This window comes from Ambystoma mexicanum, unplaced genomic scaffold (genome assembly GCF_040938575.1).
Source record: "Ambystoma mexicanum isolate Mex_15411 unplaced genomic scaffold, UKY_AmexF1_1 Mex_scaf64, whole genome shotgun sequence".
NCBI lineage: Eukaryota > Metazoa > Chordata > Amphibia > Caudata > Ambystomatidae > Ambystoma > Ambystoma mexicanum.
Window position 1 is genome coordinate 784288 of NW_027182482.1, and position 25921 is coordinate 810208.

Genomic DNA, 25921 nt, shown 5'->3' on the forward strand with positions numbered 1-25921 from the left:
TGTACTGAATCCAGGGGGAGGACAGGCCAAAAAATACAAGGCCCAACTCTGAAATAATCTATTTCCAAAAGGGAAATATGTTCATAGAGCACCAAACGGCCAAGCGGAATCATCAAATCCAGGCGGGCCTCCAACTCTGAGACAATATAAATCCAAGAGACTCTGAGAGCCACCCTAAGTAGCAACAGCACAGAAACAAACCATCCACCAACACAGGTGATCATTTCCTCAAGTCCATCACAAGAAAGAGCGACCTGGACTCAGCACAGTAAAGCTGAACGTTAAGCAGAGATGGGAGATTCTACATGCATCAGTGTACCTGACATCTCTACCTTAAGGGCCCTTAACAGTTCTAGATACTGCTCTCCCATGCAGCCCTGCGAGAGCCTAACAGAACTGCCACAAACCTGACGAGTACTAAGTGCCAGAGTTATCCAAGGTGCCATAAAATCTACCTAAATCACTTTGTAGATCCACCATGGAGGTGAAACCAGACACCAAACCCTGCTAAGAGTACCCTGGGATACAGAGTCAGGTGCCTGGGATTGGGCTGTGCCTGTCAATTCCTGTACAAACTCATCATTGCAAAAGGAGATCCCCTTATTGGGCCGTTAGCATTGGGCACATGAGGTGTCTTACTAGCAGAAAAGTGAGAGACTCTAATAACAACGTGAAACCTCACAATTCAGCCTATCACCAGGATGGTGATCTTTTGAAGGGTGGAGTTACATACGAGTCACTAAAGTTAAATGTGTGCCCCGGCTGCCAGTGTTCACCTTTTGTGCATTCATAAAATCCATGTCTGTTTCAACTTTCATTCTATTTAAGCACTTTGGTCCTCAGCATGCTGGTTTACTGCTCCACCCATTTCTCCTTGCAACAAGGTATTGAACTTTGCTACCCATACCCTCTACAGTCTCCCATGAGACTCCGCCACCTCTCTGCACTGCCTTCACTTGGGGAGAATATCCATGCAAAATGGCTACCTATTTTAGTTCTTTCTAGTCGAGTTTAAATCCACTTGGGCTAGCAGATGTATCTATCCCAAGGTACTCACCCCTTTTACCTTATGCTCCCAAGCTCCCCTCAAACTAACCATCTCCCTTTGTCCACTCTTTTGTGCCTTCCCCTTCACTAATTCGCCATCCTGGCTCCACATCACTGCAACGTCCTAGCCCCAAAACCTTGTAGTTCCAGAAATCTAGGGCATTACAATATAGACTGGCTTCTGGATCCCCCTTAAAGAGCACCTTCTCTCCCAGGAGGAACTTCAGAGTCTTAGGGCCTCATTACGATCCAGGCGCTAAACCATGGTGCTATTAGCACCATGGTTCATGCCGGATTCCACCATGGAGAAAGGGGGAATTAACACCCCATTCCAAGGTTGGTGGGGCGGTAATTCCCCCTTTCTCCATGGCCCTTTCCCATTCCCATTTTTGCCCCATAGGGCTCAATGGGAATGGGGAAGACAGTAATTACGGTACCGCAAATTGCGGTACCGTAATTAGCACCAAGGTCCCTTTGCAGGTCCAATCCTTAACGGCTGGAAAAACCAGCCGTTAAAGTGGGAACCCGCAAAGGGACCTCGTAATCAGGCGCTAAGGGATTACCTGTACCGGTACCCTTACTGGTACCGGTAATCCCTTAGCGCCAGAGTCGTAATGAGGCCCTTAGAACCACCATCACCATCAAAGTTGTCTTGTCACCACTTACGGTTCCCAGCTTCTGGCGACTCCACAAGCAATCTCAATGCATTAACAACTATATCATAAATTCATAGAGGTTTGTAAAGTGCCTCACAATCGGACTGCTTGAGCTATACATATGCCCATTGGAGAAGCACTTTTCAATTTCAATAAATGTATACAAAGTACCCCAGAGCACAGAGCAACGTGGGTGCTTAGAGAAGGGAAACACCCCGCTCCAACATGAAAGACCTTGCCTTTCCTGCACTGGGACCCAGTCAATACAGGATGATCTGACAGGTAGTTCTAGCCCCAATGGGTGATATCCAGTGACCCATTTTACAACAATTGCACAACGGGAAAGTAACATTGCGTCCCCTTGTTTCCATTGCTTATTTGCTTTTCTTTCCATATCACAATAAAATAACTATCTACAAATCAGTATTTGCACTGCCTGGTAGAGAGCAGCCCAATCCCAACTGCTAGACTATGTACCTTCTTTATGCAAAGAGAACAATCACAGACATGTTTCGGCCTTATTGGACCTCATCAGTGCCTTCCAGCTTGAGTAGCTAAGACATGACAACCTGCTTTTCGAATGCAAGAAAGGTGTGGTCTTGCCATGATTAGTGCATGCTGAACTGTGTCTCGAACACAGTTGAAACATACAGCTTGCTCCAGATGCAGCTTCTCCTGGTCAATACACCCCAGGCATGTTCCTCAAAATGTATTGAATACGAGTTGGTTCCCTATCTGACAGGGCAGAGCAAGGACACAAAGTGAGTGTGCTAAATCAAAGACTCAACTCATAGTGAATTTGAACTTGGATGGCAATATCCAGGAACATTACATGAATACCTTCCTAAACTTGGATGGTTTAACTACACTAGCCATTTGGTCCTGAAGAAGGGTTATTTAATTGCATGTTTGCCGAAACCTACATTGTCCCCTGATAAAAATAGACAGACAGTTGTAGAACTGAATTGATCAAGCAAAGCCTAATTTTGCATGTGTTGCATTTCTAATATGATGTTCTGTTCATAATTTGTATACCAGTCATGCATAACAAAAAGGCTTCTAATGTAATGTGGTTTAACTCACTAACTAACTAATTTGTTTACATTTATATATTTAATAATCAAGCCAAAGAAGTTGTATGCTCCAGTCTCAATGATGTGTTATTTCATGTGTAAGAGTTCTGTATTTCCATCACTTGGTGTGTAGACATTCCCCAAAGGATCATGTGTTGCCTTTGACCTGCTTATGTTTTATACTGACTGATGTATGTTTTTTGTCTGTGTTTTAGGAGAGCCAGAGAGCTTCTGCAAAAGGGTCATGTGTATTGTGCGCCTGGTCCTAGCCGCCATCGCTCATCACATACATTTGGCCTTCACAGTTCTTTTAGTAACCTGAAGGGTACTCCTGTTAATGTTAAGTCAAGTTCAAAATCTACTTTTTGCAAAAATAGTTAGTAGGAAAAGTGAAAGTATGTCTTAGATTCAATCAAGCATTGAGGAATACTGTAAACTTGCACCAGTTTCGGGGATAGCAAGCTATTTGCTTGTTGTCAGAGATATATACCACCCAGTTCTATTAAGTCACCTAAGGCTAAACACTTTTTGACCCACACATGGAAAGTGGTGTCGCTGGAGGGAAAATGAAATGTCTTGTGTTTGTGAAACCAATGGAATGGAAACTCCTTTCCATGCAGCGTTATTTGGGGCTTTATATGCACTTCTTAGGAAAGCGTTTTTTAGTTCCACTTTTTTGGGAAAGAGGCTACAGTCAATGCAGACCTGCGTTTCTATATTTATTGTTCCTCCCTGATGTATCTGTGCTCTTGTGCTGCTAATTTTACTGCTGCTGTTTCAAAAGTCACAGTTAGTGGACCAGTTTTACTGATTTTACTTGCATGCATGCGTTGTAATATGGACCATGTTTATAAATTATCTTTAATTTCTTTTACATATAAGACTTTTATGGGACTGTTCCTCAAGAGATAAAGTACTGATTGATTCAGATAGTCCTTGCTCTGAGAAACCAGCAGTAAGAGGATTGTGCAAGAGCCTCCAGGAAGGATTGAGGGTATGGGACTGTCACTCCCGAGATAAAGTATTGATTGATTCAGATAGGCCTGGTTCTGAGAGGATTATGCAAGAGCCTCCAGGAAAGATTGAGGGTATGGGACTGTCCCTCACGAGATAAAGTATTGATTAATTCAGATAGTCCTTGCTCTGAGAAACCAGCAGTAAGAGGATTGTGCAAGAGCCTCCAGGAAGGATTGAGGGTAATGGGACTGTCCCTCCCGAGATAAAGTACTGATTGATTCAGATAGGCCTGGCTCTGATAACTCAGCAGTTAGAGGACTGTGCAAGAGCCTCCAGGAAGGATTGAGGGTAATGGGACTGTCCCTCCCGAGATAAAGTACTGATTGATTCAGATAGGCCTGGCTCTGAGAACTCAACAGTAAGAGGATTGTGCAAGAGCCTCCAGGAAGGATTGAGGGTATGGGACTGTCACTCCCGAGATAAAGTATTGATTGATTCAGATAGGCCTGGCTCTGAGAGGATTATGCAAGAGCCTCCAGGAAAGATTGAGGGTATGGGACTGTCCCTCACGAGATAAAGTATTGATTGATTCAGATAGTCCTTGCTCTGAGAAACCAGCAGTAAGAGGATTGTGCAAGAGCCTCCAGGAAGGATTGAGGGTAATGGGACTGTCCCGCCCGAGATAAAGTACTGATTGATTCAGATAGGCCTGGCTCTGATAACTCAGCAGTTAGAGGACTGTGCAAGAGCCTCCAGGAAGGATTGAGGGTAATGGGACTGTCCCTCCCGAGATAAAGTACTGATTGATTCAGATAGGCCTGGCTCTGAGAACTCAGCAGTAAGAGGATTGTGCAAGAGCCTCCAGGAAGGATTGAGGGTAATGGGACTGTCCCTCCAGAGATAAAGTATTGATTGATTCAGATAGGCCTGGCTCTGAGAACCCAGCAGTAAGAGGATTGTGCAAGAGCCTCCAGGAAGGATTGAGGGTAATGGGACTGTCCCTCCAGAGATAAAGTATTGATTGATTCAGATAGGCCTGGCTCTGAGAACCCAGCAGTAAGAGGATTGTGCAAGAGCCTCCAGGAAGGATTGAGGGTATGGGACTGTCCCTCCCGAGATAAAGTATTGATTGATTCGGATAGGCCTGGCTCTGAGTACTAGCAGTGAGAGGATTGTGCAAGAGCCTCCAGGAAGGTTTGAGGGTACACATCCCTGCCACTCTGTTCTGTTATTTGGACAAGGGAATGTGAAAGTTGTGGTGTTCCACCTGATGGATTAGATAAGAGGCACTAGAGCGGATGCCTTGAAATGCAGCATGTGGCCGACGCAAGGATGGGGTGAGCCGTCCTGCAGCACCTGTTCCAGTGAGGTAGGCATTTATCCATTTCACCCCCAACATGTCTAGAGTACTGCTATATATTCTATTCAAAGCAGGTGAATCTATGAAAGATCGAATGCTGGAGAAGGAGTACCTTTCTTACCTGTAACTCCATTTCTCCAGCATTGGTATCTTTTAAAGGTTCACATGCTCCCTCCTTCCTCCCCAAGGGGTTAAAGGCCTATTCTCAGGTATTGACAAGGGTCAGCACTTGCCTGTTAGAATCTGAACATGACCTCCAGGGGAGGAGCTTACTACTCGACATCCCGTTGGCTGTGACCAAAGAACCCATAAAGAGGAGGATTGACTACAAAACACACCTGTTTTTTTTCTTTAGGTAAAAGTATAAAGTGTGTAACTGAGGATTCCCGGTCTGATAAGGGGGGAGTATTCAAAGTATGTGAATATATGAACGATCCAATGCTGGAGAAAGGGGTGGTGCATTCTTCGTAGTCTGATGAGTATTATGGTCACTAAGAGCACAGGATTGGTGGGCACAGAGGAGCAGAGGGGGCAGTTCCACTTAGGCTGTTCTAGAGAAGAAGGGTGAAGGTGAGAGGATGCAGATGGTGGGTGGGGGATGGGAAGACACAGGACAACATAGGAGGGTTCCCTGATCTTGATGATTTTGCATGAGAAAGAGAGGGCAAAGTCATCACTTAGAGAGAGGAGGCACCATGAATTGGATGGTAGTATATAGTTTACAAGGATCGTAGCAGTTATGAGAAAGGTTTGGTGAGGTAGATGGATTTAATAGAGTACATAGCAGAGATGAAATTGAGGAAAGATGTCTTATAGGAAGCAATGCGAGAGGGACACCTGGCCTCCTTCCAGCAACTGAGATGGAGGCACCTGGTAGTTATCAGCTGTCATAGCAGCTTGCTGATCCAGTGATTGGTATGTGTTATCAGCTGTCATATCAGCTTGCCGATCCAGTGATTGGTATGGGTTATCAGCTGTCATATCAGCTTGCTGATCCAGTGATTGGTATGGGTTATCAGCTATCATATCAGCTTGCTGATCCAGTGATTGGTATGGTAGTGATGAGATGTAGAGTGAAGGATCAATCAGGATAGTGCTTCTCAATCGAAATAGCAAGAGCCAAGATACATTCTGCAAAGGCGTTCTCAATCGAGTTGGCGAGAGGACCAGCAAGAATTTCTGACTTCATCAAGAGAGAGAACACGAGAGACAGATTTGAATATGCATTTGGTATTGGGGAAAGTAGGGGAAGGAGTTTGCATGGGGTTGGGAGAGATGGCAAAGTACAGGAGGAAGTTATCAGATGTGCAATGGTAAAATGGAAGGGATATAGTGGCTGACAGAGGCAAAGAGGAAGTTCAGGGCAGGGAAGTTGGGATGTGAATGCTTTTCAAAGCTCTGGAAAGAGAGTATGGAGTTATCAAACAGGGTGAATTAAAATTGGTGATGATGGTTGTTTCAAAATGTAGGGAGGTTCATCTCACCTCTGGACACAATGAGAGACTCATAAGAAAGAAAGTTAATTAGAAGATCGAGATAAAAAAGGGCAGAGTTCTAGGTGGTTGATCAATGAGAATAATAATGCAAGGGTCAAGCGGGAGGAGTTGAACTGCCATGATTATCACCCTACCGCGATTGCCAGACCTTAACCTCCACCTCAGAGGTAGTCAAGAACACACGTGGGGCTGTGGCAGGTTTAGAGGCAGAGAATAGTGCTGTACCTGGCACAAGGTTCTGTAGAGAGTTGGCTCTCTGTATTTACTGTAAGAGAAGTCACTACTGCTGAGCACCTGACAGGTTTAGCATTGGACAGCAATACTGTTGTGACCCTGCCCCAGAAAATCTTGGAACCAATTCTTATTATCCTTGTGTAAATGTCATCATTAACTTCCCTACATAGCTTTACCACTAAGAAAACAAGGATTCTCAAGTGTATATGTATAGTAATATACATGTATACTGTTTATAATTAGCAAACAGAAAGGGGGCAGGTAAGACAAAGTCACCCAAGCGCTCGCACTCTCACAATAACTGAGCAGGAGGCAGCGGGTGATTGTATGATGTAGGTGCTCTGACCCAACACTCTACACTACAAGACAACAGTTATTGAACATATACAATCACACTGCCACAAAGTTTTTGTGCAAAGTTGCATAGATTTTTTAGTCCATCCGAAATCAGAAAGACACGTTTTTCGAGCCTAAGCTCTTCCTCTGAGGCTTGCGTTGTTCGTAATTTCTGAATTCAGACGGATGCCAGTCAAACACAGATCTCAGAATGCAGGCTTTACCTCATGGAACCTCCCACGTTCTGAGCACCCTGACTGAGAACGGGCAACAGGTAAATAGGCCAGCACCCTCTGCCCTTATCCCAACCCATGCCCCGCTTACCTGATGTTGCCTTGTCCCTGGCCGGCACCTGGGACACTCAGTATTCCACCACAGCAAATGTCGCCATGGAAAGTGTCAGGGGAGTTTTCTACAAGTCCTACATGGTAGCAGCACTTCAGCCAACTATCCCAGTGGTATGTAGATCCTCAACTCTTAGTATCAGTCTGTACTACTGCTGGAACCTTGGTAGAGTGGCAGAGAAGTCAGGCTTAGCTTAAGAGGAAGATTTGAGCTGTAGGTAAGTACTTTGAATCTTAGTTAGCAATACACTTCCAAAGAAACACACATAAATGTATATTAAAATATAGGTGTATTATATTTACACTAGAATCACCTTAAATCACTTAGTAAATATAACCAAAATACATTGGAATACTTTAAGTTACTTTGCAAAGGCTGCTGCCTAGTTGGTAGTTGCTTGCGGTAACATTTGTTCCATAGATTTGACAGTAATGACAGTTCTATCGTATTATCAGTAATAATGCGAACTCGCAAACACCAACATACATACATTAAATGCATTTAGTCTGCAAACACATATAAGGTAGTGACTTTTGTGAAGGATAACAGTTGGTTAGAGTTATACTAGCAGAGCTTCAGGTTTTAGAGGCAGTTTCTTTGCACAGCAAGTCTTTTAAAGTCTGAAATGCAACCCTAGCTAAAAGGCAGTTTGGAATGGATTAAAGTCTTGTGAAGCAGCAGCAGATCAAAAGTTCCTGTGGATACTTTCTAGTCTCCAAGAAGGAAGATGTTAGAAGTCTGAACCAACGGTGGAGACCCTGTTAAAGAACTTGCAAAGGTGGCACAAGCAGCAGCTTGGCTCGGAGGTAAGAGGGGGTGCCCTGGATACCTTTAGGTGCACTCCAAAGATCTGGAGCAACATCACATAATCAGGTAAGCAATATCTTTATCCCCACAGTACCTCAGGTTAGAAGAAAAGATCGTGGCTGGATTCTCCACAACTGGACAGTGCAGGACTCGACAGCAGTCTTGAGAGGGGATCTCTGGCATGGCTTTCAATGACTTCTCAGTTCAGTCTGTGGATTTGGCGCCTTTTCAGCCGCACCAACAAAGGACGTGATTCCCCAGTCAATCTTCTTTGCTTCTAGCAGTCCCTCACTCTGGTGAGGGGTCTGGGTGAGTTGCATCGGATCTCTGGAGTGTTCTTGAGGGCTCAGAAAAGATTGGGATGAGATTATCCGCTCCACGATATTGCACTCTGAATGCGCAGCAGGTGGTCTTGTATTGGTGTTTCTTGGCTCGGGAACCTTCTAGGACCTCGGGAGATGGCTCAAAACAGAGTTCATCTTGGGTCTGGTTGTTTCCACCAGTCAAAGGGAAGGCGTCATCCTCTTCCAAGCTCCTCTGTTGCATAGAAAAACGGGTTCAGGATAGCAGTGGTTGCTTCACAGTGTTGCAAAGGGTCTGCAGGCATCTCTGGTCGTCTTCTTCTTCTTCAGTTACTTCAGCTTCCAGTGGTCGACTTGCTTTCCACTCCAGGAGCCTCACCTTTTATTCAGTTCCAGCACTCTGGAGCCTAGACGGGGATACCTGCTAGTTCCCGCCAAAGTCAAATCACACACACAGGCCTCCTCCCCCCAGAATGGTAGAAGAAGGGCTAACAAAGAACAACCATGCTAGAAATGGCGAATAAAGATGGAAGCCCCTGAGTTGGTAATCAGGTGCCCCTATTGTGCACTACCGAGGCTATGGACATAGCCTGCGGTAGAAATTAAACAGAATAGTTGGTAGAACACATCCACTGCCACCAGCCATAACTAGGAGTTGGTCTATGTGACTAAAATGTTTTGTAGTGACATTTTCGAACGTCACATTTTCGAAATGCCATTTTTTCGACACAAAAAAGCCGGAATTTTTTTTTTTTGAATGGTTTATTTTTTAATTTCTTTTTTTAATGGGGGGTTCCGCCCCCCCCAACCCTCCGTTTTTTTTATTGACTTTTTTTTTTACTAATGAAACAAACATAAAACATATAAAATAAAAAAGTTATAAATTCGGAATTTTTTTTTCTGACATATTTGTTTCGGGATATTGGCATGTCGCAAATTTTACTGGATAATGACTAAAATGTCACAGAAATAAAGAGAAGGGGGGTACTAAGTATCCCTTTGGCACTCCACTGAAGTTGTGTGCCAATCTCTTAGGTCATGCAGTTTTAGAACAGTAGTTACTAAAAAATATGTAAACGATTCTTAAAGGATCATCCTAAGGTTCCCCAGCAACATTGCCCATAAGGAGCTGCGGGCTGCAAACAGTAAAACATAGATGCCTCTAAGATATACGGAGAAAGGTGTACTCCATAGGACAGCACAAATACAAAGAAAATAGTTCAAAAAGACAGAGCCCATAAGAAGGAATGAGTGGGAAAAGGGCCCACTCACTCAGGATTAAAGAGAAAGGTCCAGAATTCCAGCAAAGTACTGGGGGTCTCTCTAGGAGAGGGGATGAAGCAAATACAATGACTAATCTCCCTAAGGGAAAAATAACTATGTGTAGTTCCCTACTTCCTTGTCCACGACAGCCATCTTATTTTTTAGATTTATTTTTAAGTTGGCCATTTCTCAACTTTAAAATATTTTTGCCAACCGAGAAAGCATTTCAGAGTGCTAATAGCAATACACCCCTTGATGGGGGTCTATCACCAGGTCTGGTATTATCCTGGGCTCATTTTACAGGCTCAGGGTTGGCTGCAGCCTGTAACTTAGGACATGGGCATTACATGACCTGGTAATGCCCCCTCAAACCCCATGCTCAGGTTTATTGCTTAAATAGAAAAACATAAAGAATGCTCTCACACTTTTATTTAGCAGGTGTGTATATTTATTATCTTATAGAAGTAATATATGAGCATTAAAAAGAGCATAGTCAAAGCAATAAGCAGCCCCCATATTAGCAGCAATGTGGTTGGATATAGTACTAGCATCCTATTATTCTCCTATTCACTTTCAGGAATCTACATCCTACAACCAATCAAGAATGTGCACAACCCTCTAGAAAACAGCCCAGTAAAATGAAAGATGTATTCACTGTAGTGCTGTCAGGGTTGGCAAGCCAGCAGACAGGTGATATTATCCCAACCACTGTAAACCTATTTTATGGAAATGGCAAAAAAACCTCCATTTAAAGCCAATGGATTTTAAAGGCAATTACCTAAAAACAATTTACATCCATAAATTAAACATAAAGATAAAGACATTTAAATCCACCTGCTGGTTTCCTCCATTGCATCCACAAGTGCATATGTTATTTATTTATTTTTTCATTCATTTATTTCATTTGCTGGAAGAGGCGCCAGGTTACATTAGTTGGAAAAACACAGTTGAAGTAGAACAGTTGCTGGGTTACATTATACATTGGTAAAAACAAGACATTTGAAAATAGAACTGTTGCTGGGTTACATAATTAATACGGTTGCAGAAGTATTGGTGAGTAGGATACAGTTAGGCGTATTTGTTGAACAGAATGGTTTTGAGGTTTTTATGTTGGTCCACTTATCCTGGCTAAGGAACTGCAAGGGGAGCCAGGGTTTTATATGTGCTTTCCAAGACTTATTCCACACCAAAGCTCAGTGTGTCTCCACACACCAAAGACTCGTTAGAAGCTAATCTAACAAAAATGCATCATGGTGCCTATTGGCTGTCCACACCATGTAAATTCAAAATATGTGCAACATAGGAAAAAAGGTTTAATTCAGTCTCCAAACTTTAGAAATAAACAAGCAAAAATACAATTTAAAAGCGAATAAAGTATTGGCATGGCTCCGTCAAAGGGCTGGACCAGGAGTGGTTAGAAACTCTGACTTGAAGATGCTTCGTAGACTGGATATAGACAATTGGTGCACCCAGGAAAATAGGGGTTGTGTAATAGTAGGATGTGGGGCCAGTAATTTGCCATATTTCCTAAAGGCTCTTCCAATTTGAAACTTATAGTGGATTAGATTTTCTGCCTTTTTAACTGATTTAAAAATGTCCTTGCTAGTATGAAGACCTATGTTGTTATGTTATTTTTGTTTATTTGGTTCTATGTTTTGTGTAGTGCCCCGATGCCTATGGGCTTTCGGTCCTTAAGAAATGAATAAATAAATAAATAAATAAATAAATACAGAGCATGTCAGACTCTTGCTGAGACCAGGCGTGAGATCTCTGGCTTTGTTCATGTCCCCTAGGTGTACCCGTGGGTGTACCCATGGGTGAAGGGCCACAGCTAAATGATAATGTGCTAATACTATCATCTACTGCCCAACAATAATATGACCCAAGCACAAGAACACCAGTGGGTAGAGTTCAAATGGGGCAGACCGGGCAGGAATGGAATTCAGTAAAATAACTCATATAGTTTATGAATACAGGGAGGGACACTATATGCAAGAGAATGAAGGAAGCTATTTTATAGTCGAATGTTTATAGTGTTTCCATATTAAAAGGCTAAATCTTGCAAGAAGGTTGTGGAGGGAAGCAAAGGAAAGTTAATGTAACTTCATCACAAAGGCCTTGGTGAATGCTTGTAATAATCACACAAGTCTTGACATTATGTTGTTGCTTTCATATGTGAAGATATTTAAAACTGTAGCTGAATATTGCAGTTTGACTTGAAGAGCGAGCATAATACACTCAAGAAAAGCAAAAGACTGATGCTGTGTCATGTCATCCATTCCATGCAGTGTCGCATCTGATGCATGGGAGGCAGCACAACCTGGCAGCGCTGAGCGCGTTTCTGAATGAATCTGACTGCAAAAGACTCCTTTATATCTGAGTCTGAAGATGATGTGCACCCAGGCCACAGTGTTCCTGTTCCAGAGTCCTTCTGTGACTCCTTTCCCAGGCATCCAGCATCTACATCTCCTCATCCTGCACAGCCGTGCCCTGCCTTCCTGCGAGCATCAGCCTGCCGCTGCCAACGGGGGCCAAAAGGTCTCTGTGATAGGTCACCATACCTGAGTATCATGAATTTATGAGCTGAACAGGCTTATGCTCCTGGCTACACAGTGTAATTGGGCAACATTTTTTTTTTTTGTGGCCATAACGATTTTTGCAAGCTGTGCTCTCCAGAACTGTTTCAGTATTGCATATGTGAGTGCTGTTTCTGGTTGCTAAGGTAGTTATCAATATACAAACTTGGTTGTGAAGCTCTGTTCCTCTGCCGTGTTCTGTTTGTCAAACTCTACAAAAGTCTGATGTGCCATTGTCTCAGATTTGGGCCTCATTACAAGTTTGTCGGTCCAAATACCGGTAAGCTCACCGGCACCCTTGTTTCCTGACGGGGCTGCTGCACCCGGGCGCAGCGGCCATGGTAGGCAGACTCTTCACGGAAGCGCCGGCACCGTTAGCAAAGGTGCCGGTGCTTCCGAGTCCCCATTCCCATAGAGTCCCACAGACGTTTTGGCCTACAACTACCATCAGCTATGGTCAGCATAGTCACTGGTGAAGGATCATGGAAGTCGTAGGCCAGAACATCTGAAGGGCCACAGGGTGCCCACCACTGCTGCAGGGTGGTGGGTGCATGCTGTGCAGCTCCCCCTCAATAATGTGCAGGACCCACCCCAGGAATTTTCATATTATTAGATGGGCCCCGTTTGTGATCACGGGGCCCAATTTCCATCAGGTGTGGGTGCAGGAGTGTCCAAAACAAAGTACTGGCTTTGAGCAGGATTTCCCTGATCTGTGATCCAACACAAAATGGCTTCCCAGATTCAGAAAAAAGTATTTGCACACCTGATTTAGTGCGGTGGACTGCAGTAAAAGGTGCAGACGCCTGAACTCAAACCCAGATTTATAGGACCAGATTCCCCTTCTCCATAAGGAAAACTCTTGCCAAAGCGTGAAAAATAAAAGAAATTGTATACTGCAGATCCTGATTCCTAATTAATCATGTCCAAAGAACAAACGTGTTGTACCTTTTTTAACAAAATGCTATAATTGTGGAATAAAATCACAGTACAGGGCAAAAGAGATGCAAGAAAAATAGCGTGGCAACATCAGTCTACCCCTCTTCCCTTCCCATCTGCTATCCTATTTGTATTATATCCACTCCCCACAGTCAGCTTCCATCAGCCCCCCCTGACCTCCATTCCCATTTACCACCACTCCGACCAACCCCCACTGTGATTCCCTGGCCTGGCTGGGAGAATAGAGGATGATGGGGCCCCCCAGTCAGCTTGCATCAGCCCCCCTGACCTCCATTCACATTTACCACCACTCCGACCAACCCCCACTGTGATTCCTTGGCCTGGCTGGGAGAATAGAGGATGATGGGCCCCCCCAGTGAGCTTCCATCAGCCCCCCCTGACCTCCATTCCCATTTACCACCACTCCGACCAACCCCCACCGTGATTCCTTGGCCTGGCTGGGGAGAATAGAGGATGATGGGGCCCCCCCAGTCAGCTTCCATCAGCCCCCCTGACCTCCATTACCATTTACCACCACTCTGACAAACCCCCACTGGGATTGCTTGGCCTGGCTGGGAGAATAGAGGATGATGGGGCTTTATAATAGAACAGTTTGAAGCAATTTGTTAGCCTGGAGGGAAGAGAGCCAGACCAGGGGGAGTGGGATCAGGAGGCAGACGTTGCACCCATTTTCCCTGATCCGAAGGGGATAACTGGATCCCATCTCCTATTCAAAGGACATGACTCTCTGTAGCTCCTGACTGTGTCACTCTTCCTGTATCACCAGACCCAGAAGCAGACGCCCTTTCACTGCGAAGGACTCGGAAGACTCTGTGTCAAAAATACTAGAGAAGATTCACCCAGGTCATTAGGCAACTGCCCGGTTCCATCTACCCCAACTGGGCACCTGTTGGGCCTGTCCTGCCCTGTTTCCATCTACCCCAGCTGGGAAGCTCTGGTGGCCTGTTCTGCCCTGGTTCCATCGACCCCAGTTGGGAAGCTGTGGGGCCTGCCCTGCCCTGGTTCCATCTACCCCAGCTGGGAAGCTCTGGTGGCCTGTCCTGCCCGTTCCTGCAACTGCCCTGCCAAAGTCACTTTCTCAGTCCTTCATCCGTGGCGGGCTCCTCTCCGGTGCAACTTCTTCAACCTTTCTTCAATATTCATTCCTCCTTGGGGTCTTTCTGAGCTGGCCTCATCTGTAGAAGCTGAATTATGTGCCAGAGGACGACGTGAGAACCCAACATCAATGACTACCACCAACTGGAGCCAACTCACCTCTTGGCTCCGTGGCCCAAAGCCTGGACCTGGGAATCACTGGATCAAGAGTAACCGCTTTGCCCAAGCGTCTCGGGGTCCCTCCTGCAGGGATGTGCAGTCACTGAGCCCTCATTGGTCACTGAGCAATGTGTATAGCAACCACATCAGTAAACAGAGGACTGCAGAGCTGCTTTATCGCCCCCAGGGTACTGCTCTCCTGACTGTCCGGAGCTGCTGGTGAGTCCTTTCTTTGTAGATTTCTTCATCCCTGGGCCTCTTCATCTTCACTGGACTCTTGAAAGCTTCCCTCCACTGGAACTCCAAGAACTGCTCCTTAGGACACTTTCACACAAAGGTAACTCTTTCTTGGCAACGACTGCCCATATCTGCCCTACAGGTCTATACTTGAACTTGCCAGATGTTACAGACAGCCCTAATAACTCACAAGCCGGGAATAAAGTTTAAGGATGTGTTTTTCCGATGGTGCGTTTTCCGACGTGAATCGGATCCTGCGAGTCACTGCAGAGCCTGTTTTCAGAGACCCCCCCTGCTCTCACAAAATGGCGCTGACGGCTCGCACTGGACACCCTGGGAGAGTGTGAGCTTGTGGAGCCCCACGGATCATAGACTCGTATAGAGACCTCACGACGTGCTGGGAGTGATCTTCCCATCCTCATCTGAATCTTCAGATCGCCCCACTGTATTCCTGAACTCACTTTGTCAGAGAGGGCGACACTGTGTACCACGGCACACCAAATGAGGCACGCTGCTCCCCGGCGGGGGGACGGAAGAGAAGGGAGGCGCCCTTGACTCCTGCTGCGGTGGTGCCCCCCTTCTCGCCCTCCCATCCGGACACCATGGAAGCCACTCTACCAACAACAGCCCCCCAAACCTCCATACAGCGCTGGCTACACCACACCTCGCCTCACACTGGGACCTTCAACTTCCCCCCGAACTACATCCATCCACTCCCCCACCAACATTACCACAACCAACATCCAGCCACTGCACCACAATGACACACACCAGCCAAGCCTACGCAGTACTCCGCTGCTCCACACTCCTTTCCCAAACCTGTTCGCAGCCAAGACATCCACCATCAACCCCCAATGGCCTGCTCACAGAAATCAAATGTGCTGACCACTCACTGTATGACCGCACAACGCACCTCACCTCCCGAACCGCACACCCTACCTACCTCTCCACCCCCTCTCCAATTCAGAACGCAATCTCTACCTCAAATACTGCACCATCCACCAACCACGATTTCACCAGATAACACTCCATCCCACCCCACGTTCTCCATGCATACCAATGACCCCCCCACCTCTGCAACACTCCCTTACGGTGTGCACTGCTCAACACCAGATCATTGGTAGCACATGCACACGGCATCCATGACCTGATCATCAATAACAATCTTGACATCCTCTGCCTCACGGAAACCTGGCTCACACCCTCCTCAGGCCCTGCACTCTCACTAGCCATTCCCAATGGCTACACCATCTTGCAATGCGACAGGATCCAGAAAATAGGGAGCGGTGTCACCATTATCTTTAAAGACACCATCACGGCCCGCAGAAAGTGAATGACGCTCCAACGCAACAACAGCAAACAGCACAGAGCTGTTGTCATGGCATTACTTTTTATTTTAAAGGGAGCATTGTGAGAATGTATTGATGCTGGATCAGATGCAGACTGCATAGTTGTGCAGTGCTTGAGAAGTTAGCAAGCATTCTCCGTAATCTTGGGAAATTGGAGTGGTTTGTGCCGTGAATGGAGTAGCACATTCACGGCAGCAATGGCCTTGCAGAATGTGCCTGGACCTCCCATGTTTATGGCCTCCCCTGTCCCATGCAGAATAAAATGGGGGCAATGGCAAAAAAATGTCCTACACTACGTCAGAGCTGCGTGTGGGAAAACATTTGTCAATTACAGGAAAGTGTCGCTTTTAATGCAGTTTCTGGGGTACAAGGGTCAGCAAATATTTGAAAAATGCCAGACCTGCCAAATTCAGATAAAAACGACACAATTAATGAGTTCGAAATCGTCATTCTGAAGTTAGATGTGTATTTCAATCCAAAGACTAGCACAATCCTAGAGAGGTATAATTTTGGCAATCGTTTGCAGGAGAATGGGGAGAGTGTTGGAGAGTATATCACGGCTCTGCGTCATTTGACTTTGACTTGCAAGTTTGGATGTACTTTGGACGAGCACATTAGGATGAAATTATGATTCATTGTAATAACAATAGGATCTGTGAAGAGTTGTGGTTAAAGGATGACCCCGGTTTGGAGGAAAATATAAACATTGCAGAAAGGGTCGAACATTCAGTGGCTTGTTTGGCGAAGTTGACAAAAGCTGAAAACAAAGAGGTGGAGCTGGAAGTGTTAAAGATTGGTCCAGATGAGGAAGGGGGAAAGAAGAGTTAGGGCAGCCTGACTCGCCAAAAAGAGACTAATGGAACAAAGGGGAGCGTACAGGGTCGAAGGGAACTGAGGGGGAAGAGCAGTTGTGTTTCCACTGTGGGAGCAAGAATCATTTGTCAGGGGCACCGATTTTCCCAGGAAGAATATTTTGCTAATTATTGCAAAAGCTTTCAAGGGGGAATGTTTAAGAAATGTGTGTTTCATATATCTGGTGAAGGACATGAATCTTCAGATGAGGATGGTAAAGAGAACATTGGCACGATTACAGTAAATGCTGTAGGAGGTCATGGTCTGGGTGGTGTAGAGAACATTGGCATGATTACAGTAAATGCTGTAGGAGGTCATGGTCTGGGTGGTGTAGAGAACGTTGGCATGATTACAGTAAATGCTGTAGGAGGTCGTGGTCTGGGTGGTGATGAGAACGTTGGCATGATTACAGTAAATGCTGTAGGAGGTCGTGGTCTGGGTGGTGATGAGAACATTGGCATGATTACAGTAAATGCTGTAGGAGGTCGTGGTCTGGGTGGTGAAGAGAACATTGGCATGATTACAGTAAATGCTGTAGGAGGTCGTGGTCTGGGTGGTGATGAGAACATTAGCATGATTACAGTAAATGCTGTAGGAGGTCGTGGTCTGGCTGGTGAAGAGAACATTGGCATGATTACAGTAAATGCTGTAGGAGGTCGTGGTCTGGGTGGTGATGAGAACATTGGCATGATTACAGTAAATGCTGTAGGAGGTCGTGGTCTGGGTGATGAAGAGAACATTGGCATGATTACAGTAAATGCTATAGGAGGTCATGGTCTGGGTGAGGATGAGTGTGAAAGCCCAGAGGCAGAGATTTCTGTGAATTGGAGAAGAATATTAATGATGGCAGATTCAGGAGATAAGGTTTGTCTCATGTACAGAAAAGTGAATGAAGATGTATTGGATGGAACAGTGGAGAAATGATTTGCCCAATCACCAGAACAGGCGGTATAAGATGGATAAAATAGAGCTATTAGGTCATTTTGTGGCAAATTTGGAGTTTAACGGGAAGAAAGCTGAGGGAAAGGTTTGTGTGATCATGATGGCAGCGACCTTAATGGGATGGTGTGAGTAAAAGAAAATATCAATATGTTTCTAATCCAACTCTTGTGAACAAGTTCTTCATGTGGAACAGAATGGCATCACGAGAGATGGGGAGTGTTATCTGGGTGTATTTGTGCAGGGAGTTGGGAAAATAAAAGGGATGAGGCATCAAATTGTTTTGAAGCAGGGAAGCGTGCTGGTGGCGGCAAAGCTGCGCCCTTACGTGAGAGTGTGAAGGATGAATTAAGCAATTTGTGTAAAATGGGGATAACAGAAAGGGCCAGGAGTGTTCAGTGGATCTTGCCTTTGGTTGTTGTCAAGAAACAGAATGGAGATCTGCATTTCTGTGTAGATCTCAGTGAACTTAATAAGTGTGTTGTGGTCAAAAGGCACCCTTTACCAAACATGTCTGAGATGCTGGCTATGTGTGGGGGTCCGAATTCATATTGAGGACTGATCATAGACCATTAAAGGCAATATTTGAGTTACAAGGTTTGGATAAAGTTTCCAGGTGGGTTGCCAGTTGGGTAGCAAGAATGCAGAGTCATGCTTTCACCATGGAAGTCATTCCAGGGTGAGAAAATGTACTGAAAGACCATTTTTCTAGATTAGGTGGTCAAGAAGAAAGGGGTGGAGAAGACATTTTGGAAATGCTGTGTGAAGCATGATGGGGCAAAATCTAAAGAACATTAGCAGATGACCCGTTCCTGTACATGTGCTTCAACACGATGACCCATGAAAAATACTTTTCAAGCTGAACAAATATGGGAACAAAGGAGTGGTAATCAAAACATAAAAACACTTCATTCATCATTAAATATCAATGCACAAAAGAAGAAAAAAGAATGATTTACCTAAAAAACATTCTGGCGAATCGACACACATCAGTGCAACAACAACCGCGTATGTGGGGGTAAGTAATTACAAGTGCAAAGTACATGAAATTATTATTATTTTTTAAACTTCACATCAATAATTTCATAACACAAATACAGGGAGAGGCAATACTCAAAGCATCCCTCTAGGTGATGAATACATAGCCCAGCGGTAATCACTGTGGCATCCGAGAATCCCTTCTTTTATAATATATTACGTATGTGCTCATGGGCTTTGCAACGGGCACGCGCCGAGTTACGCCGGTCATGACTTACCACATCCACTGGCATGTTGCCCCAATAGGTTTCGTTGGGCCATGTCCACTTTCCATGTTGCACCATTCGGTTCATTAAAGTAACCCAGTAGCCATACTCTACAGCCACACCCATTACCCCCACTTGCTGTAGCTGTAACATTCCACTTTATTTTTCATTAATCACATTTGATTCACTCTCTCTTTTTTTAACTTTTTCCCATAACCACAATTAGTACACAGCCGATAATAGTAATGTACTACAAATAACCCTGGTTATTTATGAAATAAACCTGGGTTATTCATGTAATGCACTTTCATTCCATTCCCGTTTTCTACTATAACCCCGGTTATGAGAAAACGTTCAAGCTCTGAACTTAGCCCCAGCCCCCCTGAAACCTCCAATTTCATATGGTGTCCTCTTCCCCCTCCCCCCCGCCTCTAGCCTGATGCCATTTCATCCTTTTGCCTCCTCCAGATGTGATTTTTCCACTTTTCATTTTTGGCTAACCCCGGTTATTTCGAAAATAACTCTGGATATCTCGCATTGAGCCAAAAAAAGGCAATGTTTTCATATCTGAAAAGCCTCTCTGCTGCAAAACACCATGAGAGGCAGAGCTATCATTTTGGGAGAAGCAGGCACCCCCTTCCCCATCAAATATCTTAACAACTACTGGATGGAATAATCCCAGGCTCCTCCCGGAAATCGAGTCAACACTTCGTACCCAAGTTGTTTCGTACCTGGTGCAATTCCGGCCACCGGTTTTTACTGTGCGCTGCGCAGAATTATTGACTTTTTCTCTATGGGGAAATGAATGGGAGGAGGCCCAAAACAGCATTTTTTTCTTTCTTAATAACTTGTTCATTTTTAACAACTCTTTCCATGCTTCATCATATTTGGGTTGATATGTGTACAGCCTATTGTCGCGATAATCCCTATTATATAGGTAATGAGCAATTATTAGATATTAACAGTTTCTTTGTTTGACTACAATGGGTGCTTGAGCTAAATCAGATCTGTATATTATCTGTCTCCAGTTAGCTGCCCACCAAGCGCTATCTTACTGGCAAGCGCTATTTGGTAAGTGCAAGTATATAAACCCATTACCAATGTTTTGAATGTGACAATTGTGAATTTGTCAATTGAATGCGGTTTTGCCCAGATTTGGTTTTTGGCACGTACACTGAACCACTTTGCGATTTCCCTAATATGGATATTAATCATTATGGTTTCCTTATCTCCCTTCTCTCTCTCTATATGTGTGTTGTTCTATGTTTGTATATTCTTTCACACCATTTACTTAACAAATGTGAAAATTACATGGTTCTTTTATACAATGCATTTTGGTGCTACTGACCACATGTACATGGTTTTGGTATATGTTATTTGGCTTATGTTTAACTGTCCTGATGTTTGCACCTTTGGTTTGTGTATCTATTTCATACAATATTTCTATATATTTTGCAAATGACTCAAATGTGATGTTTTCAGCCTCAGAAGATGAGCATCAGCTTGAAACACGTGTCAAGCTGATCCGCAATTCATTAAATTATATGCAACTAATGCATGGACTTTTCTGATTTGTGTGCAGTGTGAATGTATTTGTTGTACTAGCTTTCTATAACTGTGGAGTATTTGGCAGTTTACCCACGCCTTACACTCACCTGCAGCCGTCCCCCTAATTTACTCAGGTACAAGCGCTTGGGTCTCTACCTCTCTATTTGCCACAATTTTTAGTTTAGTAAATGGAAACATTGTCAAACACTGCATGAACCCACTAGAACACAAGGATTAGTAAATGAAAAATATGTCAAAAACTGCATCAACCCACTACAACACGAGGATTACCAAACGAAAACGCTACCAAGAACTGCATAAACCCACTAGAACACAAGGATTAATAAACGAAAACATTGCAAGGACTGCATTGCATAATCCCACTTGAAAGCGAGGACCACAGCGTTCTAAAGACGCAGGCCACAAGGCCCTACCACAGGGAGCCAAAGGTAACGCCTACGCCACGCCATATGGCAAGTGACCCCAAGGACTGCACAGCCTGCACAGCACCACAAGGGCACGACCCAAGCAGTGCCACCACAAACCCCTGCGCGTTACTCACGACGCCAACACGCACACAGGGAAACACATGAAGGGTGAATAAGCTGAAAACGCCCAATAGCTGCGCAAAGGTTACGCAGCAACCAAAACACCTGACAGGAAGAGGCAAACATTTCCCAAGCAGTGGTAGCTCCAGCAGACCAAGCTGCAGAACCTGTGGCAGCAGTAGCTCCCACCAACCCGGTGTCCTTCCTACGCCGCCCGAACCCCTTCACCTTGGAGCCACAGGAGGATCAAGGTCAAAGATGGCAGGAGTGAATGGACAAATTTGAAGAATTGACACGAGTTTTAACACTCTCCTCCCCAACGGCTACAAGATCCTCTCAGCTCCCAGATCCAATCGGCCTGAAGGGGGTGTAGCCCTTATCTTCCCTGAGTGGATCCCTGCCTCTCTCATTCCCACTCAAGCTTACTCCTCATTTGAATGCCTAGTTTGCAGGCTCTCTCTCTCTCCTAGCCACTCTGTTACTGTTGCTACTCTCTACCAGCCCCCTGGTCAAATCACCTCTTTTCTCTCTGAGTGGGCTGACCTCTCTTCTTCCCTCTTGGCCTCAACCACTCAACTTCTCATCCTTGGTGACCTCAGTATTCATCTTGATTCTACCTGTCCCTCATCTTCACTCTTTCGCGACCTCTGCGATTCACTCTCCCTCTCCATCCTTCCCTCCGGCCCGACTCACTTGGCTGGCCACACACTTGATGTCTTGATCTCATCCGGTCTCCCCCTCTCTACCCCCCTTAGCACTCCTCTCTCTTGGAGTGATCACTGCCTCTTCTCCTCTAATCTCTCCATCCCCTCCCCCCAAGCCAAGTCCACTCCTAGATTGCCATCCACCTTCTCAGATATCCGGCCCATGAAGCATATGTCAGTCGAGGCCTTCGCTGCAACCTTCTCCCCCCCTCCTCCGCCCCAGGCTGGCTCACACCCTGACACAGCCCTCTCTCTTTTTTTCCTCCTCTATTTCTGCTATTCTTGATACTCGTGCCCCCGTCATGAGGATCCGTTTGAAGTCCAAAGCCAAGTGCAATTCTTGGTTTGACTCTGACCTAGCTATACTTAAACGGAAGTGTAGGGTGTCAGAAAGGAAATGGAGGGCTTCTTGCTCATCCTCTGACAAACTGGCCTGCCGCCTGCTCCAAAGGCAATACCGACTTGCTATCCACACTAAGAAGAGAGTCCACATACAAGCCCGCGTCTCTGCGGCATCTAACAACTCGGCCGAACTTTTCAAAATCTGCAAGGAGCTGGCCAACCCTGCTGCAGTCTCCACCCCTCCTCTATCCTCCCAGGAGCTTTGCAATGCCCTTGCCTCTCACTTTATCTCTAAAACCCAGGGCATCCTGTCCACCCTCTCCTCCGCTCCCCCTCCTCCTCCCTCTCCTTCTCAGCCTGCTGAGCCTCCCTCAGCTACCCCTCATCTCCCTTTCTCCTCCTTTCCTCTTTTCTCCCCTGATGAGATATCTAGACCGATCTATGAAAACCTCATCAAAACAGGTCCATCCCTGTTCCTCTAAAACCATTAAGGACCACATTGACACCCTTTCGCCGGCCCTTGCTGATTTCTACAACCTTTCCTTTGCCTCTGGCTCTTTCCCCACCCCTCTTAAATACTCCCTTGTGCATCCTCTCCTCAAGAAATCCACTGCTGATCCGTCATGTCTGGCAAACTACCACCCAATTTCCATTACTCCCTTTTTGGGCAAGCTCCTGTAAAAGCTGGCCATCTCTCAGATTAATCTCCATTCCGAATCTGTTGGCTCCCTCCATGACCACCAATCTGGCCTCAGAGCTGCCAGAAGTACGGAAACTGCTCTCCTGAACATCTGTGAAAACCTTCTCTCCAACCTCGATTCTGACATTCCCTATGTCCTCATCCTACTTGACCTCTCCTCTGCGTTCGACACGGTCAACCATACCAACCTGCTCAATCGTCTTCGTGACAACCTCGGTATCACTGATCAGGCTCTGGCCTGGCTGACCTCTTTTCTTTCTGATCGACCCTCCCTCTATCCTCTCGCCCTGGCTTTTCAACCAATACCTGGCAACTCTCGCTTACTGCATCTCAATGTTCTGCTCAACTTTCTAGTGCTATGCTGATGACACCCAACTCATTTTCAGGCTTCCTTCAGCCACCTCCTCTCCTTCCCTCATTTCTGATTGTCTAATCGCCGTTCAAAATTGGTGTGCCGCCAATGATCTATGTCTAAATGCCAACAAGACTGAGATACTCCTTATTGGTACACCATCTCCACCCTTTCCTCTCACTCTCTGGCCGGCCTCCCTTGGCCCAACTCTCACCCTCACTTGCGCGGCTAAGAACCTTGGGGTTATCTTTGACTCTACACTTTCTTCTCTGCACACATCTCTGATATCTCCAAAAAATCTAACTTTTTACTGCACCTCCTTAGAGGTACTCTGCCTTTCCTCTCCTTCCCTCAAAAGCTCACTGTCTTCCAAGCTCTGGTTCTTTCCAGGCTGGATTCCTGTAACAGCCTCTTTCTAAATCTAACTGCCTCCACTCTCCGCCCTCTACAACCAATTCGGAACCGGACTGCGAGACTTGTCCTTGACCTCAAGCCCTGGGATCGTAACTCTCCACCCTTGAAATCCCTTCATTGGCTCCCAGTGGATGCAAGGATTACTTTTAAAACCCTCTGCATTGTCCACAAGGCTTTCTGGGGCTTGGGTCCAAAATTCCTTCAACTATCCCTCCGTAAATACCTCCCCTCTCAAGCCCTTTGCTCCTCTACTTCTAACTCCCCCAAAGAAGACATACATTGTTGCTGCCATAGTCAACAGCCCACAAGGGCAAGCCCGCCAGATGGGTGCACCATCTTGCCAAGAGACCTGGAGCGCTACCCACCGGGCCCAACCCGAAAGACTATGCTATAGATGCGGGTTTGCATTCCCACACAAGGGCCAATGGCCCACCATCGGCCAAAAGTGTATGAGGTGTAGCCAGGAGAACCATTTGCAAATCATGTGCCGGGAAAGGGCCCCACTACTGCGGCATATTGACCGCCACCGCAATTGACTCCCTCCCGGAGATACGACCCGACGAGGGCGACCAACCTGCGGCCATACCCAGAGAGAGACAGCGCAAGAACCGACTTAAACAGAAACACTGCAGAGTATACAACGCACCCTGGATTCATACGAGCCGTCGAGAACTTACAAGTTGACATGCCAGACAGAGCCTTCGACACCTCAGAGCACCCTTTTCGTGCACAACCCTACCAAGGGGAAGACCAACGACGAGAATTCCCCACAGATGACCCCTACGAGAACCCTCTGACTGAAGAAGAACCACCAGGCGCAGAACCATGCTATGAGTACCGGTACAGTAAGGAATACGTCCGGATCATATACTGCACCTCCGATGATAGAGCAGCCTCGAAGGTGATGGTACACCTAGGAGGACACCACATGCCGTTCCTCATTGACACAGGAGCCACCGTCAATGTGATGAATGAGAAAACATATGAGACTATGGCAGGCACGTACCCAGTACAACCGTCTCAAGCCTGCATTTTTCAGTGTGGAGCACCCCTACCACTACAATCCAAAGGACATTTTCTTTGTGATTTAGCACACAGGGAGCGACGAGTACCCGTCACGATTCATGTCATTCAGAGCCCAGTCACAGGAAGATGTCTCCTCAGTTACAAGACGGTCGCCACTCTACAACTCATCAACCTCCAGTATGACTAGTCCGAGACAATCCAAGGGTTCCCGCCACAGGCCCAAACAATACAAACCCTAGCCCAAAAAGCAATAGACATGGACGAGCAGAAAGTGATGTTTCCCAACCTATTTAAGGGCATAGGCATGCTGAAAGACACAGTCAACCGCCTTCACATTGATCCTACAGTACGGCCCGTGCTGCAACACCCACGAAGGATAGGGTTCCATCACCAAGTAATAGTGACGCACGAGCTGCAACTATTACTACAAAATGACATAATCGAAAGAGTGGAAGGACCTACCCCGTGGGTGTCCCCCTTGGTGGTAGTTCCCAAACCAGATAGGCGCCTATGCCTCAGCATTGACATGAGGAACCTGAACACGGCAATCCAAAGCGAGAGACATCCTGTACCCAACATCGAGGACATGCTGGTAAGACTGAACCAAAGCACACAGTTCTTGAATTTGGATCTGAACCAAGGCTACCACCAGCTGGTCATCGATCCCACATCAGGGCTGATAACTACCTTCACAACACACGAAGGCCTATTCCGCTATAAGCGTCTCAATTTCGGAATATCCTCGGCAGCCGAGATATTCCAAGAGATAATACACAGGTTGATTGCACCAGTCACCGACACCTTCAATTATAGTGACGATGTCTTGGTATTTAGAGTCACTCAAGAACATCACGACGATGCACGAAGACAAGTGTGCACTATTCTCCATGAGGCAGGCCTCACCCTCAATGGTCCGAAGTGCACCATTAACAAGCATAGCCTATTCTTCTTCAGGCATATTTTCTCAGATCAAGATGTCAGAGCGGACCCAGAAAAGATCAGC

General features: G+C 45.8%; 1 protein-coding gene across 1 annotated transcript in view; it reads left to right on the forward strand.

Moving 5' to 3' along the window:
- The window catches only part of LOC138562543 (uncharacterized), a 1073810-nt gene that overhangs the window by 636237 nt on the left and 411652 nt on the right, over nucleotides 1-25921 (forward strand). The gene's annotated exons all lie outside the window — the stretch shown is intronic.